The 17926-nt window shown below is 44.0% G+C and overlaps 1 protein-coding gene and 1 long non-coding RNA gene across 3 annotated transcripts in view; one reads left to right on the top strand and one right to left on the bottom strand.

Moving 5' to 3' along the window:
- The window catches only part of LOC146808912 (uncharacterized), a 424390-nt gene that overhangs the window by 54546 nt on the left and 351918 nt on the right, over nt 1-17926 (top strand). For both annotated transcript variants that reach the window (XR_014966277.1, XR_014966278.1), the window contains exon 2: nt 15350-15448. This is a non-coding gene — a long non-coding RNA (uncharacterized LOC146808912). The remainder of the gene's footprint in view (nt 1-15349; nt 15449-17926) is intronic.
- Nucleotides 1-17926, bottom strand: part of LOC146808913 (ly6/PLAUR domain-containing protein 3-like) — a 448169-nt gene that overhangs the window by 3186 nt on the left and 427057 nt on the right. The gene's annotated exons all lie outside the window — the stretch shown is intronic.

Consider the following 17926-nt stretch of genomic DNA (forward strand, 5'->3'; position numbering starts at 1 on the left):
AAGTCTATCTTGCTAGGTCTAGGTCCTCAGTCCTTTCTCCTCTCCAGATGTGATCGGAGGTTCAGGGTGCCATATTTAAGCCCAGGAAATTCCCTGGGGTGATGATGCGGTCACTAGGTAATGATCTCCCAGGATCCCTTCGATCCTGTGATGAAGTTAGGCTGTTTGTGACACAGAGTGCAGTATTCTGCCCTTTCTCAAGATGTCTGAACTCTTCCTTGGCTGTTACGAGCTTGGTATGCCACCCTAGAGTTGTGGCTACCTGTGGGCTACACACTCACAAAAAAAAAAACAGTTTCACAACTGGGTTCCTCTCTCTATTTAAGCCTGTCTACCTGAACAAAGGGGCAGCCCTTCTCAAGTTTGATCGCCATTTGCCTACCAAATATGGCTTCTCCTTTGAAGCTCGCTTTTTGGGCCAACACTCTGTGTGACTCCCTGCCAGAGGGAGGTAACACCTCCCTCTGCGGCAGAAATCTATTGTTATTGAGTCTGGGAGTTGTTAACAACTCCCTTGGAGGGCAAAAGGCTGGTTACCAGCAACTGTGAATGGCCACTGGATAAAATGGGCAACTGAGTGGCAGCTTTCTAAAAGTTGCCTTTCCTTACTAATGACATTAATCTTGACTTACGCATCAAATCGGGTTTAATGCTACGATTCGTTTGATATCTTTAAGTACCTATTTTAGTAGCTCCATTCAGAAGTTAGCAGGGATGGGATGTCAGCCTGTAACTCTGTACTAGCAAATGGGCCTACAAGCTTTTCGACAGTAAGATGGCAATTCGGACGTTTTACTATTAGGACATATAACAGTACATGTCCCATTTAATAATATATAGCTCCCTGCCTTAAGGATCTATAGGCCTTCTTTAGGGGAGACATATATATTGTCAAACTAGCAGTTTAAAACTTGCCATTGAGGCTGAAGTGGAAGGCTGGGCATCATTTTGTGTTTTTCACATATTTATCATTATCCACTCTACAAGTCCTTGTTGGGCCAAAGATACAATGAAAAAGATAGCTAACAGTTTAGCCTTGAATGAGTCAGTGTGGTGGGTGCTGCATCAAGTCACAAACGTATCCCAGCACCCAGTTTACACTGATTTTATGGAAGGTCCCCTGGCTGACAAGATCACATCAATGACTCTGAGCGGTGGCAGTTGATCAAAATAGATCAACTGCCACCGCTCAAACTCCATGCAAGAGTGCACAAGCTTGGGTGCAAGACCCTGCCATGCTGTTGCAACAAGAGATCCTCCTCAAGCTGCAGCTTGATTGGAAGACAGATCCTCAGACCCAGAAGATCTGGGTACCACACTCTCCTGGGCCAATTCTTAACCACTAAGATGACTTTGACGTGGTAGCAAAAAGATCCAGCCCAGTCTTACCCCATTGCTTGAGGACATCCTGTGTTACCTATGGGTGTAAATACCATTTGTTATCTGCTAGGTGTCGTTGGCTGAGCTTAGCCACACTGGTACTGAGAGATCCCTTCAAAATCTTGGAGATGCCCTGATGACTCAACGACTTCCAGAGTCGCACATCTTCCACACACAAGGCCCTGGACCCCCATCCCACCCTTCTTGTTGCAGCACCACATAGCGGTGGTGTTGTCCATGAGAGCTTTCACAATTCTTCCCTTAAAGATTAATGGAAAGACCTTCACCACCAAGTAAATTGTGCACAACTCCAGCAACCTGATGTGGAGGTGGGTCTACACTGAAGACCAGAGCCCTCTGATCTCCACCTCTCCCAGATGGCAACCCCAACCCAGTAGTGATACATCCATCACCACCGTCAACTCTCGGCGGGGAAGGAAGAGAAGTCTGCCACTGGTCCAATTGCGGTCGAGCACAGACCGCTGCAGATCTTTTGCAGTATCCTCAAAAATCTGGATGGAATCTAAGATGTTTCTGTGGTGCTAAGCCCATTGAGATTTTATATCCCACTGTACAGCTTGCATGTGCCTTCTGGCATGGTACTTTCCACCAGAAAGTTTGTCCAGTCATTGATGTGGTCCTTATCAGGCTGTCAAGCCCATTCACTAACCACTCAATCCCTTGCCTTCCTATATCTGAGTATTCAATCAATCAATCAATCTGTGGTAAATAATTTAATTACCGGGACTTAATTTGATGCGGAAAATCTATAACAATAGCTCAGTAAAATAAGAGGCAGAATCCGTGGTATTAGAGGTTCGGAACAGGCTTTATTCCATAATCAATTTAAATCGATGAGCTCCAGATTCCATCACCACGAAGGTTCAGGAAGTGAAGACCGTACTTTATTGATAAGTAATCATTTTTATACAATAGGCATTACAGTGAAGCAAATGCAGGAGGCGTAACAATTGATAGTAAAGATAAAACATACATGCGTAGCAAAAGTGGGTGAAACTGGGCGTAACTAAAGAACGTCATCAGGTATGATGTCATAATAGGGTGGTTCCATGAAAGAATTTCGCAATGTCAGCAGAAATACCTGGCAGAAATGCGTGCGCAGCAGCATGACGTGTGATTGACGTGCAACTAGGGGGTGAAGGGGACTTGACATTTAGCTCTACATGTGGCGACAGAAGTCTGGAGGGTCAAGTCAACCTAATCCCAAATCATATCTAACATCCTATGTTTAAAGAACTATGTTATCCAAAAGAGAGGTCTCTTAGAGTAGAATCTTATTCTATACTGACTATACTGACTATTAATGCGTGTACAAGCGTCTAAGTGTCTACACTAGATGCGAGGGCAGAAATCTTTCATAGTAACAGGGCTATGAATTACTTGCATAAAGACAGAGAAGCCGGGCCTTTTGCTCGGTAGCTGGAAGAATGTTTACTTAAACTACTAGACTGGAATGCATTGGGTAGGGAGCGGAGCAGATAATTTCGAAGGTGAAATACAGTTTTTGGCAGGCAACAGGCTGATGTCAGGCACCGTTAGCTGCGCAGAGAATGAGGACAAAGTTCATGGATACAGATGCGAGCTCAAACTGGAGCTTTCAGAGGCAGAAGGCAGGAAAAGCTTGATGGCAGAATCAGGGCCTACTTGCCTGGACTGTAAAATGGCATAAGTGAACCATATAAAGGCGGTGGCCTTTCATACTTAGGAATGGAGTATCCAGCCCATTCATGGCGGATCTGAAAGAGGACATGTTGGCGGTGGACGCACATGTGTTTGCGTCTTCATAACTGGAACTGGAGGGAACATACATGTACTTGTGATTTATACATGAAACCGTTGGGGTCCAAGATAGGGGACATAACAGACCAGAAAAATCCATATTTCCACATTCCCTCCTTGTCCCCTACTTGCCCGTCAAGAGATATCAATCTTCATTAATCCATCGATCTGTTCATATAGCATCATTTGTTCTTCTTTTTTCTTCCGTGATGAATGAAATCTTGGTGGTGGAATACACGATGTGGCACACAGACCACTGATCGCTGGTCCACATTGTAGACATAGACAGCAACTGAATAATATGAGGAAGCCAATACCTAGGAAGGATAGGACCTTCCATCCAAAGGTAGATAATACACTCCAAAACCAACCGGACCAAGTCCAGGTGCCTGGATTCTGGTGTATCTGGCTTACAATCTTATGAAGGCGAGTTATGGCTTTATATACAGATGGCGAATTTTCTGGTATGAAAATGCAACAACTTGATCCGATGACCCTACAAGCTCCGCCCCTATCGGCCAGGATGACGTCAAGGACAAGACGATTTTGAAGCACAACAATCCGCATAGCAGACTGCTCTTCTGTTAAATTGCCTAAGGCGGAGATAGTTTCGTTCACTACTGCTTCAAGGGTTCTGGTTAATCTACGTATCAGCTTACTATTGGTAACTGTACCTATATAGGGAAAGAGACCTTTATTGAAATCTGTGTATTTTTCCCATGCTGTCTCGGTGTAATCGACTATTGGGAGATCTCTCCTTTCTCTATTGTGTACTAAATGAGTATTTCTGTGATAATCAGGAGGAGCTAGGAAAACAGGTGGCAAAAGGAATCCGATGTAGCAGGTACCATCCCAATCTAGTGGCAAACGTATGTATGCCGTCTGACCACATATGAAATAGGAATGGCGGGAAGCTCTAAATGTAGACTTGCCTTGATCACTAAATTCTATTACAGTGGTGCATCTACTATGGCCCATATGTATGGAACCATTCTTTCTTACACATAATTCACCTTTTACTGGAAATACTGACATGGCGGGCAAAATTGGAGTAGCTTCGGATTCGACATTCAAGATCATGAGATTAAGCGTAAAATTACCTAATCCATACACTTCATTTTCTAGATCAGTTCCTGTTCTTTTGGGAAGTCCCTCCTTGTTGGGGTGGCAGGCTTTTAGTAAAACTAAGTTCAGATTTCCCCATACCCAGTTATTCTGGTAAACTGCAGAATTCGAATCTAGGGAATTAATTAAACTAAACCATGCTCCACAGGAGCCGTTGTGTGTGAACGGGTATGGAAAGAGAGGTAGAATTCCTTTATAGTTCTGATAGGGAGGGAGTCGGCCACATATCCAACAATTTGTAGCATTGCTAACCTGATGGGAATGATGTAACATACTAATAAAAGTGTTATTGCGCAGCGCAAATCTATAAGACAATTCATGCGGAGGTAATTCACTAAAAGAATGTTCAGCAGTAACATTATAAACATGTCTAGAAATAGGATAATATATGTGCAACAATATACTTGCAGTAATTATTAAAAGACTTAAGGAAAACAGAATTAATAACGTCACTGTGCAATGACTACGCAGTGATTTACAGTACGCATGTCGTTTCAGCTTTATCCTTTTGTTTCTTTCTCTATACAGGTCTAAGGGGTACATGTCAGAGACAAATTCGACCGATTCACCTTGGAGAGGACTTAAACAATCAAATTGCCTGACTGGTTAGACCTGAGTTTTAGTTTATATAGTTCATGGCTATTCAGTTCAACCAAAGGAAGTTTAGAGTCACTCGGGGAAGACACGCAAGGTGTGTCATTTACGTCTGACGGTAGTCCATGAAATTTCTTGATATGACTTGAATGTATCCAGCCTTTTCGACCTTCGATCTTTACGGCTGTCCTCGTCGTTAGCAAGACAAGTTGAGGCGACTTCCACCTAGGATCCAGCTGAGACTTCCGATCAAAGTTCCTCACTAGAACTAAATCCCCTGGAATTACGTCATGGGGTTTCACCTCGGTGTTGTCGGGAAAGGCTGCAGCTACCTGTGAACGACAAGATTGTAGTGCAGACATCAAGGAAGCCAAGTAATCTGTCAGCATATTACAGTCAATATCAGTTATTTTTCGTGGTATAGGCGTCCCCCACATATTTGGTGGTCTACCGAAGATCACTTCATAAGGGGATAGCCCTGTTCGAGAGTGTGCTACCATTCTCATGTAAAAGAGTGCAACTGGTAAGGCTACTACCCAGTCGACACCTTTCTCTCTACATATTTTGGACAATCTAATTTTCAGGGTCTGGTTATGTCTTTCCACGAGACCTGCTGCCTCGGGGTGTCGGACACAGTGAAATTTCCACTGATAGCCTAACAAAAGTGAAACGTGTTTCATTAGTTCGGAGGAGAACGGCTGGCCGTTATCTGAGTAGACAGCACGTGGTAAACCGTATCGTGGGAAGAATTCTCGAACTAACTGTTTGGCAGTAGTCGGGGCAATGTAATCTGAAACCGGGTATGCCTCTGTCCAACGGGAAAGAGCACAGACAACTACGAGAACATATTTGAATCCTCGACATCGTTCCATCTGGATATAATCCATCTGGAGGGCTTCAAAAGGGTGATCAGGAGGCTGAAATCCACCCTGTTCTACGGGAATGCTTTTACCTGGGTTAAACTGACAACAGATCATACAGGTACGGACTTTTTGTTTAGCTGCTGCTCGTAAATGTTTGTTGAACCAAATGTGTTGAATGCTGTCTAGCATAGCTTTTTCTCCTAGATGTGCTGGACTATGTACAGTGTTAATAACGACTTGGACCATTGAATCAGGAAGGAACCACACAGATTTTTCCTTCGTCATCCATCCTTGATCCGTTTGGATCCCTCCTAATTCAGTCCATTTCTTTATTTCGTCTGGTGTAGCATGTGTCTGTATGTCGATTACGTCAAGAGCGGGATCCTTAACCATCATACAATGTGTTGGTGTCGGGACTATTGTCTTTGTCATGTCGGATGTTTGAGTTTGAGCAGTCTGTTTAGCTGTTCTGTCAGCTAGATCATTGCCTTGAGAAATGATATCAGTAACTTTCGTATGAGCTTTACATTTCATAATTGATATTGCAGTGGGTAGATGTATTGCATCTAGTAAGGCATGAATAAGGGGTCCGTGCTGAATGTGGGCACCGTGAGAAGTTAAATAACCTCTCTCTCACCACAGCACGCCGAAGTCATGTACAACTCCGAATGCATAACGTGAATCAGTGTATATGTTGACTTTTTTATTTACGGCTTGAATACAGGCTTGTGTCAGAGCGATGAGCTCTGCTGCTTGAGCGGACAAGGTATTTATGCGATTTGTTTCAATGATTTCAGTGTCTGTTGTGACTGCATAAGCGGCCACTAGCTCTCCTGTACCTGTTCTCATACATGAACCATCTACATACAACGTCAGGTCTGGGTCTGACAATGGGACGTCTGTCAAATCTTGTCTGGGTTTCGTCGTGCTAGTGATAACTTCAATACAATCATGTGCAAGTGGGTCTGTTCCATTTACAGGTAACAGTGTGGCAGGATTCAATGTATTACAACGTCTGATTTCTATATGTGGCTGAAACAATGTTAATTCGTAACCAGTAAGTCGTGCTATAGTCAAGTGTTGTGTTTGTGTGCGGTTCAAGAGAACCTCTACTGCATGTGGTACTAGTACTGTCAATGGATGTCCTAATACTATGGCATCGCTTTGTCTGATTGCTAAAGCTGTTGCTGCCACTGATTTCAGGCACGCAGGCAAAGCCTGGGCTACGGGATCTAATGTACTAGAAAAGTAAGCACATGGTTTGTGTGATCCTGCTTGTTCCTGTGTGAGTACTGACAAGGCAGTACCTTCGCGTTCTGTAACGAAGAGTGTAAACTGTTTATTGTAACATGGTGTTGCTAAAACAGGTGCTTGGCATAAGGCTTTCTTTAGGCTTTCAAAAGCTTGTGTATGTTCCTGAGTCCAAGGGAGAACAGTCGATGTGGCTGCCTCCTGTGTTGTCAATTGAATGAGGGGCTTTGCTAGAAATGCATACTGAGGGATCCACTGTCTACAATATGAAGTGAGGCCTATGAAAGCCCGCACCTCCTTTTGTGTCTTGGGTATCGGCATATTTGCAATTAGCTGGATGCGATCTGGTGTAAGCTGCCTTCCCTCCTTGGACAGCGAGTGACCAAGGTAAACAACTCGCTGGACACAGAATTGCAGCTTAGAAGGGGACACCTTGTGCCCTTTTTCGGCCAAAAATTGTAATACCGTCAGTGAGGCTTTCTCACATTCAGGTTCGCTCCTAGCGGTGATCAGCAGATCATCGACATATTGAAGCAGGGCAGTGTTGACTGGCATGTGGATACTGTCGAGTTCTCGTTTCAGTGCTTGGCTATAAATGCTGGGGCTTTCTGTAAATCCTTGAGGTGCGCGTGTGAATTTAAAGCTTCGTCCATTTAAACTAAATCCGAACAAGTATTGGCTTTCCGGATCTATTGGGACGCTGAAGAAGGCATTCTTGAGATCAATTACAGTAAAAAATGTTGCTTCGGAATCAATGGCTGTCAGTAATGAAGAAATGTCTGGCACCACGGGGTATTGTGGTACTATGCATTTATTTAATTCGCGCAGATCAATAACCAATCGATATACTGGCGGAGCTGTTGGATCTGTTCGTTTAAGAATCGGAATTATCGGTGAATTACATACATTGGAGTCAGTTTCCACAACCACTCCCTGGGTAATAAGCTCGTCAATGATTTGTAGTAAAGCCACTACAGCATCTGGGGGTAACTTGTATTGTCGCATTCGTGGAAGTACCACTCCTGCCTTTAGTGTGACTCGATATGGTGTAATGTTCATGCAACCAACATCTGTAGGGCCTTGTGCCCATAAATGTGTCGGTAAAGTCTGTAGTCGGTGATCCATGTCTCGGGACACGTAGTGCCCTTTGAAATCACGTAAAAATAATCTTACTCCTTCCGGAGAACAACATATAATAGCTCCTAGAGCTTTCAAAGTTTTTATGCCTAACAAGTTTTCTGGACATGATTTAGTAAGTAATAAATCTGTAGTTCGTGTCAAGGGACCAATCGTATGTGGAAGAGGCTGTGTTACTTCGTTAATGATAGGTTTTCCTGAAAAACCAAGGGAAATATTCTGTGTGCCTGAGAGGGGTGCCCCTGGAACTTCACTACGTTTTATTGTTGTTCGACTTGCCCCTGTATCAAGTAAGAATTTTCTATCTAGACCTAACAGTTCACTGTGTACATAAGGTCCTTCTTGATCTACAGGAACCTCAATAAGGGGTAAGCCAACTTCCCTCTCTAGGCTGTTTCATGAGTATCGTTGATAATCAGGATAGTCATACTGTGCGGTCTGATACATCTGTCGGGTCGTTGTTTGTGTGGCAGCAATAGGCTGCGGTGGTGGAGCTGGCATAGACTGTTGCGGAGCTGGCATGGACTGTGCATGCTGCGGAGCTCCTTGTTGGTTCTGATCCTGTCTAGGTGGCCGTGGTCTTTCTTTTGCGTTACCTATGGCAATATTATGTTTTAAAACTGGACAATCGTGTACATAATGACCTGGCTGTTTACAATAATTGCACGTCCCTTTAACAGGACCTGTTGAAACACTGGACTGTGTTATACCCTTCTTATGACCGTCAGTTGGTACTGTCTGGGAAACTAGCATTTTCATTTTCGTGTCTTTCATGCGTCTATGTTCATGTTCTTGTTCTTCTCTAATTCTATTGTGATGATACTGTAGCATTTGTAACATTTGTGACGGAGTGTTACCTTGCCAGGTACTCTCGAACTTCAATACTCTATTCTTAACTTGGGGCAAGGCATTTTCAACTAACTTTGTCACAAACAGATGTGGATACGACTCGCTACTTGCTTTTATTCCACTATTTATACCAAAACATTTCTCAAATCGGGAATAGAAATCACTAGTGTCTTCATCTGATTTTTGTTTACAGGCTGAGATTGCACCCCAGTCTTCCTTTTTCGTAGTTAATAAACGTGGCAGTACCTGTACTAGTAGACCTGGTAGTGCTTTGATCTTGTCCCCGAGCCCTGAACCTGGACCTCGAGCTTTTTCTTCGTTTTCTAATGCTGTCCAATCTATCTTCTGGTCTCCCACCTCCCAATCCTTTTCCTTGAGTTTTTCGTAAATGCCCGCAGGCATTAATACCTTCAATATTGTCATAATGTCGGGGTAGGTATATTCTCCCATGAGTAACATATCTTTAATTTCACGGTGGAAACCCGCTGGGTCTTTATCATGACTGGGTACCACTTTCTTCATTTCTAATAGTTCTATTTTAGATATGGGTGTGTATACAAACACACGTTTAAACTCATTGTCATCACCCTTTATCGGGTGCACTTCGCGTAAGGGATTCTGTCTATCCATGTAATACGTCGTTCTTTCCTTGATGGGTAGTGAGACATGTTCAGGACATACAAAAAGGATGTACTGCTTTCTGAATTCTAGTATTTCTCTAATTAACTTAGTACCGGAACCTCTCCATTTATTCGTGAGTAATTCAGTCAACATATCAGGTAAGGGACCAGGATCGGAGTGTTGGCTTTTATATAATATAAGGAGTTGTTGAATCATATAGATACCAGCTAAACGCTGTTCATCTGGGGCGAGGTTTAAAAACGTATGTACTAGTGTATCATCACCATATTTTCCAGGACTATCAACCCAGTGAACGGCTGACCTGGCTAATTCTTGTTCGTCCATAGAATCGAGTATATGATAACCCCTTCGTTCTCGGAGTAATTTGTCAGCGGCTTGGAATGAATGTTCGGGGGACCTTATATTTATTATAGGAGTTTGGAATTTTCTGTTATTATCTGGACGTATCGGACATATCGGATCAGTAAAGCATCTAGTATTATTGCAAGATCTTCCTCTACCTACATAGGCCATAGTTTCTAACTGTCCTGTGGGCAGTTCTAATTCTTCCTCGTCCTCGGTTTGTTCTGGTTCGTCTACTGCTAATCTTTCCTCGTGTATTCGTTCTATTTCTTTGCGGATCTTTCGGCTCATAGCTACTATACATGATCGTTTATCGTGTCTCCCCTCTGATATATTCTTACCCCATGTGGTAAGAATTTGCATTTCTTCCGTATTTACCCCTGGTTGATCTTGATTTCTGATCACACAGTTTATGAGGAAACGTAACAGTTCCCCCTGTATTTCCACCTTTTGGTACTCCATGGCTCTGTTAATACTCTCAGGGTCTCGCCCTGACTGAACAAAATGATATATATTTTCTAAATGTGCAGTCATTCCTGGTAGCTTCCCTAAATATATTGCAGCTCGTCGGATACGTAATGATGCCAGCATCATTTCGTCCCCTTTTCCGGGCACAGGGTCATATCTACAGTCTATTAGAAGTTCCTTGAGCGTGTTGGGAGTTACTAGTTTGGGCGTACGTTGGTGGGCTATTTCTTGAAAGGAAAGTTTATTTGTTCTGGGTGGCGTAGAAAAAATGCTTGATGTACCTCCGGTAGCACCACCTGGGGTGCTGGATGTGAAAGGATTCGTTGAACGGGATATAGCAACCATAGGTGTGGATGCAGATGTAGAAACAGATGTGCTTGCCGGAACTTGTGTCGGGGTTTGCTGTTGCAGAGGAGGAGGGTCTTGGCGTTGAACCCCCTCGGCAGGCGGTCTATGTGGCGCAGCATTAGCATACGCGGGAGCTGCGTCGTCTAAATAAGAGGAAAGAAAAACATCTTCTGCGGATCTGGGATGCCCTTTGGGATGTACTTTTATCGGAAACAATGGGGGTGGCAAGTCTTTTGGTATTTCCGGAGTAGCCTTAGGTAGTCCTTCGGCCAGAAGAGGATACATACCATTCACAAGGGCATTTCTTTGTCTGTCTGTTTGTTCTGACTTTACTCGAGTACCTTCTTCAATTAATACACTTTCTCGAACTTTATTTGAATTCTCCTTACTCTTCTCTTCCTGTCTACGTGCTTTTTCTGTACGTCTATACGATTCTTTACGCCATAATTCAATGGCGTCTTTCTGTGATTGTCTAGCTTTCCTTTTCCACAATTCTTCTTCTACTTTCATAATGCAATCTGCATCCCAGGTCCCAGCTGCGGGCCACCTCTGACTTTCTGGTAATTCCTTGGTGTAGTCTACCCATAGATCAAGAAATAATATGGCGTCTAGGCCATGTTTATGATACATGAAGTACCCTGGAGTGTCCCTAGGAGGAATGGGAACAGCTTCTTCGAGTACCCCTTTTCTGGTTGTGATCTGTCTTAATTTCGAAAAGAGCGGCATATTTGAGAACTGATCTGATCTGATACCTAGTTTTGAACACATTTAATACCATAAAACACAATAATAAACAGTCATTCACACCACAATATGCAGAACATATTTAAAACATTTAACATTTAACATTTAGTGAATAAACAATGATGGTCATTTAGGGAACTAGTCACTAAGCATAATACTCGATACTAACTAGATAAATTCTGAATTATATACTAGACATACTTGATATACTGCTAAACAGTACAGATACACTGCTGAAACAGTGCAGACCGGATTTGTGTACCCAAACCCGTCTTGACCGGCACAACCTATGTGCACGTCAGAACGCCTCCCCGATAATGGTACTCACCGGGTAGCTCGGAACGGAAGGCCTCGGAACTGAACTGAACTTGAACCGGACTGGACTCGACTCGGAACTTCGGAAACTTCGGAAACTGGTGGGCCTCTGTATACCTCGGATCTTGCTCTCTCAGCTAGGCTCTGGTCGGGATACTTCGCACTTCTCACCGCCTCGTCTGGGTGTTGATCGCAGCCTCAGTTACCCCCGCTCGGCAGGAGGGAGATACAGGAAATCCTGTGGGTACGCGTTGTTGTCCGTCCAGCTGTGACAGGAGACCGGGCCTGCAACGCACCGCCGGCGCGTGAGATGAGAAAGTGTCCCTATTCGGGCGCCATTTATGTGGTAAATAATTTAATTACCGGGACTTAATTTGATGCGGAAAATCTATAACAATAGCTCAGTAAAATAAGAGGCAGAATCCGTGGTATTAGAGGTTCGGAACGGGCTTTATTCCATAATCAATTTAAATCGATGAGCTCCAGATTCCATCACCACGAAGGTTCAGGAAGTGAAGACCGTACTTTATTGATAAGTAATCATTTTTATACAATAGGCATTACAGTGAAGCAAATGCAGGAGGCGTAACAATTGATAGTAAAGATAAAACATACATGCGTAGCAAAAGTGGGTGTAACTGGGCGTAACTAAAGAACGTCATCAGGTATGATGTCATAATAGGGTGGTTCCATGAAAGAATTTCGCAATGTCAGCAGAAATACCTGGCAGAAATGCGCGCGCAGCAGCATGACGTGTGATTGACGTGCAACTAGGGGGTGAAGGGGACTTGACATTTAGCTCTACATGTGGCGACAGAAGTCTGGAGGGTCAAGTCAACCTAATCCCAAATCATATCTAACATCCTATGTTTAAAGAACTATGTTATCCAAAAGAGAGGTCTCTTAGAGTAGAATCTTATTCTATACTGACTATACTGACTATTAATGCGTGTACAAGCGTCTAAGTGTCTACACTAGATGCGAGGGCAGAAATCTTTCATAGTAACAGGGCTATGAATTACTTGCATAAAGACAGAGAAGCCGGGCCTTTTGCTCGGTAGCTGGAAGAATGTTTACTTAAACTACTAGACTGGAATGCATTGGGTAGGGAGCGGAGCAGATAATTTCGAAGGTGAAATACAGTTTTTGGCAGGCAACAGGCTGATGTCAGGCACCGTTAGCTGCGCAGAGAATGAGGACAAAGTTCATGGATACAGATGCGAGCTCAAACTGGAGCTTTCAGAGGCAGAAGGCAGGAAAAGCTTGATGGCAGAATCAGGGCCTACTTGCCTGGACTGTAAAATGGCATAAGTGAACCATATAAAGGCGGTGGCCTTTCATACTTAGGAATGGAGTATCCAGCCCATTCATGGTGGATCTGAAAGAGGACATGTTGGCGGTGGACGCACATGTGTTTGCGTCTTCATAACTGGAACTGGAGGGAACATACATGTACTTGTGATTTATACATGAAACCGTTGGGGTCCAAGATAGGGGACATAACAGACCAGAAAAATCCATATTTCCACAAATCAATCGATTTGTAGAGCGCACTGCTCACCCGTGAGGGTCTCAAGGCAATGGGGGGGTGGGGGTGCTGCTACTGTTCGAACAGCTAGGTCTTGAGAAGTCTCCTGAAGGTCAGCAGGTCCTGTGTCTGTCGTAGGCGGAAGGGGGGGGGGTGTTCCAAGACTTGGCGGCGAGGTGTGAGAATGATCTGCCGCCGGCGAAGGCTCGCCAGATGCGGGGGACGGTGGCGAGGTCAGCGGAGCAAAGCTGGCGATTCGGGGTATAGAAGGTGAGTCGTTCATTGATATACGCTGGTCCGGTGTTGTTGAGTGCTTTGTGAGCGTGGGTGCTTTGTCAGTATTGGTTTCACCTCAGTTAGCATACCTTTTCATTCAATCCAGTACACATCAAAGTTCCTTCTTTCATTCTCAAACCTACGCTCTTTGCCTCTTTCTCCATGAGAAAAGCCTCATCCAACCATATTTTCATACCTGCAGTGTATTCACCGGTTGCTCTGTGCCCTAAAAAGACTGGCCATCCTTTTCATCACCAGTTCACTTTGTGCCTTCTCTATGATACTGTAGGCCTACTTCTGCCAGGTTATATGGAGTAATGCCCTGGGTATGATGTAAGGTATGGTGAGTGTCCCTAGTTCACAAACATAAAGTACATAATACATAGGCAAATGGTGTGCGGTCTATTCTGCCAGATCCCAGGTTCGAATAAAAGAAGGGAAAACATCTGGTGGAATGCAGTTACAAACTGTAGTCATCAAACCCAAAATCAAACAGGCCAACTAGGCTTCAAAAGAGACTTTGTTGAAGATCAAGGTTCAGCAAAGCTTAGACCCTAAGTTTGCACTTTGACAGATAATGTCTTGCTTCACTTATTCTTCAGAAACTTGTGAAGCAGCTTTTTGAAAATCAGAAGAAAAAAAAATTTCAAGACTGATGTCTGGAGTCACAGTTGTCTAGGAGGAACAGTTGTATGAATCTTCCTACAACTGGCGCAGGACTACCACAGCCTAATAAGCAGCATGCTGGTTAACCAATATTGAGGAAATATGTCAGCCGCTTACTCTGACCCTGGACATTAATAGTCACCCGGCACTTTATGCTCTCCAGAGTCAAGGAAGTCTTTAATCCAAAATCTCCCTGGAGACTGTAGCAGGACACTGGCTTTTTATGTTCTTAGATTCTGGGACTGTAAGACTGATAAGAACACAAATGTAGAGACAACTATTTCAATGCGGTTCTAGTAGACAGCAGGGGTATTTCTCAGCACAGCAGCCAAGTTGCTGGAAACACTATGGATGATTGTGGCGCTTTTATTGGAGTGTGTGAGCAGTCCTTGAATCATCTCCTGATTTGCATGTGTGTAAACCCTTTGAAGCTCCGAGCTGGCAAATCGCCCACATTAAAAGAACTGCAGTGACACTGAATTCTCAATGGGTGGGTTATTCCCTCACCATAGCTGTGTCAGTCTATGGGTTCATATTTTATAACTACTAAAAGTAAAAAAGGCATCTAATCTTGCTACAGATTTAAGGCAGTATCATGAGTGGGTGCACTGGCACACAAGAGAGGACTTGTTAGTGCATGAGCTTCAGGCATCGAAGCTTGGAAACAGGGAGAGGCAACAAAAGATTGCTACTGCTTTCTAGGCCACAGTAAGAAATCATTGATAGTGTGGGTTCTGCTAAGTGTCTGACACGGCACCCTTGTCCACTGGTAGTAATATGTAGTTTGGCATCTAAGCTTACTGTCAGTAAAACCCAGTACCCAGCTGCAAATGTTAAAAGGTTGCTGATTTATCTGGACAACACGATATTCCTAGGTCAAAACAAGGGCCTTTTGCAGATGCAGGTGCAGGAGGCAATACAACTAACCCAGAGGCTAGGGTTTATTACTTAATAACATCAAAGAGAATAGATTTTCGGGGTTTTCTGGCAGACTCAGACAAACTGGTGCCTTTACTTTCAGACACAAAGTTGAACATGATCAGGAACAAACTGAGGAATATGTTGGTCCAGATTTCCCTCCAACGCGTAGCAAAGATGGTGGCTCTCCTCTTCAATAAAGGTAATTTTTCGTAGGACCCTTTATTACATGTCACTGCCGTGTCTAAAGAGAATCAATCAATCATTCATAGCATTTATAAAGCGCACTACTCACCCGTAAGGGTCTCAAGGCACTGGGGGGGGGGGAGGGTCGGGAAGCTGCTACTTCTCAAAAAGCCAGGTCTTGAGGAGTCTTCTGAAAGTCAGCAAGTCTTGGGTTTGCCATAGGTGGATGGGGAGGGTGTTCCAGGTCTTGGCGGCAAGGTGGGAGAACAATCAGCTGCCGGAGGTCGCTCTTTGGATGCGGGGGACTGTGGTGAGGGCGAGGTAGGTGGAGCAAAGCTGGCGGGTGGGGTTGTAGAAGCTGAGTCATCTGTTGAGGTACGCTGGTCCGGTGTTGTGGAGTGCCTTGTGTGCGTGGGTGAGGAGCTTGAAGGTTATCCTCTTGTTGACGGGGAGCCAGTGCAGGTCTCTCAGGTGGGGTGTGATGTGGCTGCGGCGAGGAAAGAGAAAGCATTTACAAAGGAGCTTGGAATACTCAGAAATGATTCCCTTAGATTCCAAGGTGACATAGAGCCCATAAGGCCTGACTACATTTTAAGAAGATCTTGACTCCATCTTAACTAACGGGAGTCACAATATTTCACTGTTGCAGATGTCATCTGACCTTATCTTTCAAGGAACCATTAAAGTGTCAAGTCACTGGGCTAATGACATAGAAATATCACCTGATATGATATCAATCTGGAACAAGTCTACTTATAACCATGCCAGTGTTAAATAACTGCAAGTACAGATATATGGCCCAATAGTGTAGCATGAATTGTCGTCTTTTCACCTTATATGCTCATAAGGAAACAATAGGACATACACCTTGTTTCCTGTAGTTCCTATATAACCTATAAAGAATCTGCGCGTTTGGATAACATAAATTGTGGGATTGGTGGCAGACTGATTCTGTGCACCCCCACCAAGTATGCTAGCCTGTCTTTATCAGCTAGCTCACAGTGCCACTAGAATCTCCTCTTATCGGGGAGAGAATAGTTCTTGGCAACCTCATAACATGACAACCCTGATCCCTCAGAATCGTGGAAACAATATACTACCTTACGCTCAGTCACTCGTGCTCATTTAGTTTGTCTCGGAGAGATACGCAGAATAAACAGGCTGGGCATTTTCAATAACAATTTATTGAACAGTTGGTATTCTAGTGTAGAATAGATGAGCTGCAACAACCATAGGACAGTAGCAGAGATATTTGATTAGCAGTGCTACGAAAGTGAAGGGATGGTAAAGTTCTACCATCTTGTAATAATCATGAATACATACAAGTTATAAAATGCATGATAAAAAGTGCGTACTCCTACGATGCCTCCCTAACTAGATGTAGCTAAATGGGGAAACATCCTTTACCACGCAACCATTACAACGCGGTATGGTTACATCGTGGTTTTAACAACGCAAGTCGTTACACCGACTTGCACTGGAGGGCGCTGTAGGCTAAGGAATAGTGTGAATTACTTTCCAACACCTTCCCTACTGTACGTAGACTGGAGTTGGAATAGTAATTCACACTATTCCTATGTCCAGCGCCCTCCAACGCAAGTCGATGTAACGACTTGCGTTGTTAAAACCGCGATGTAACATGCCGCGTTGTAATGGTACGCGTTGTTACATCATACATCCATCTAAATGTACCTAGAATCTGTGTAGGTGATACTTGCCCTGCTCAGTTTTTTAAACTCCTAGCACCCAGTATTAATACCCCACTAAATTAGATTTGGAATTCCACCTTGAGCTCAGGGATTTTACCGGCAGTGTGTAAACAGGCTTACCTTCTGCCGATCCTCAACAAACCGGATGCTGATCTTGCTGCTTTAAAAAGTTTTAGACCCATTTCCCTGCTACCAGCACCTGCAAAAATTCTCGAACAAATAGTCCAGGAGCAACTCTCCTACCATCTGGAATTCAGTAATCATTTCCACAACTGCCATGCCGGCTTTAGAGCTGGTGACAGGATGGAGACTGCTCTGCTTGAAGTATCTGAGAGTCTTCACGAGAGCATGGATCTGGGCAAAGCAGCTATGCTTGTGCTACTCGATCTGCCAACTCTATTGTTCTTGCCAGGTTAAGAGACATGGGTATTCAGGGCAACATTCTGTCCTGGGTCCAGTCCTTTTTGGGGAACCGGTCTTAACAAGTCTTTCTCCGTTCTTCCATCCCGGATGTGAAGCCCTTCCTCTCTGGGGTTCCACAGGGCTCGGCCTTGAGCCCCCTCCTCTTCAATGCCTACCTTTAACCTCTTGCGGCGTTGGTGGAATCTTGTGGGGTGATGGTGGTCTCCTATGCTGATGACACCAAACTGGTGTTCTCCTTTGAGGAGTACTCGGAAGCTGCCTTTTCCAATTTTAGAAATTGCCTGAGTAACATCCCGACATGAATGTATTTGAATTGTCTCAAGATCAACTCGGACAAAACCAAGGTACTTTTTTAATCAAAA

The sequence above is a fragment of the Triturus cristatus genome, chromosome 7, assembly GCF_964204655.1.
Source record: "Triturus cristatus chromosome 7, aTriCri1.1, whole genome shotgun sequence".
Taxonomy (NCBI): Eukaryota; Metazoa; Chordata; class Amphibia; order Caudata; family Salamandridae; genus Triturus; species Triturus cristatus.